Source organism: Papilio xuthus, unplaced genomic scaffold (assembly GCF_000836235.2).
Source record: "Papilio xuthus unplaced genomic scaffold, Pxut_1.1 DF827756.1, whole genome shotgun sequence".
NCBI lineage: Eukaryota > Metazoa > Arthropoda > Insecta > Lepidoptera > Papilionidae > Papilio > Papilio xuthus.
Window position 1 is genome coordinate 4,098,802 of NW_013530893.1, and position 781 is coordinate 4,099,582.

Here is a 781-nt window from a genome sequence, read left to right on the forward strand (position 1 = left end):
TAGTCAACCACGCTGGCCAAGTGCGGGTTGGTTGACTTCACAAATATCTTTGAATTTCTTCTCAGATATGTGCAGCATCACGATGTTTTCCTTCACCGTAAGAACATCCGATAAATGTATATCTTACATTTATATCTTACTAATATTATAAATGTGAATGTTTCGATGGATGTTTGTTTGAAAGTATCTTCAGAACGGCTGAACGGATCTCAATGAAATTTGGCATACATATAGAACATAGTCTGGAAGATCATATAGGCCACTACTTATTTTTTTAATTCTGCGCGGACGGAGTCGCGGTAGACAGATAGTTTGTTAGTATAAAATAAAAAAAAATAATAAAAATTGCTACTTTATTATATAAAATTAAAACATTATTGTAATTTTGTACAATAAATTTCACCGACTAATTAACATTATTGGCTTATAAAGTCTGGTTGCTTTTTCCAAGTAATTCTGCAAAAAAAAGCCTAGCGTTATCATATTAAATTAGTAATAACAAAAAAAAAATCTTTGTTATGAAATTTTCCATGAGTAATGTGAAATTAATTGTTTCTATCTTACTAATATTATAAATGCGAATGTTTGGATGGATGGATGTTTGTTAGAATGTCTCCAGAACGGCTGTATGGATCTCGCTGAAATTTGGTATGGATAACAGAACAGAACAGAACAGAACAGAACAGAACAGAACAGAACAGAACAGAACAGAACAGAACAGAACAGAACAGAACAGAACAGAACAGAACAGAACAGAACAGAACAGAACAGAACAGAACAG

At 32.4% G+C, this 781-nt stretch overlaps 1 protein-coding gene across 1 annotated transcript in view; it reads right to left on the minus strand.

Annotated features, from left to right (window-relative positions):
• Positions 1-339: 339 nt before the first annotated feature.
• Positions 340-781, minus strand: part of LOC106116196 (MICOS complex subunit MIC60) — a 13,664-nt gene continuing 13,222 nt past the window's right edge. The window contains exon 18 of the mRNA XM_013309951.1: positions 340-456. The gene's annotated coding sequence lies outside the window, so the exon portion shown is untranslated. The remainder of the gene's footprint in view (positions 457-781) is intronic.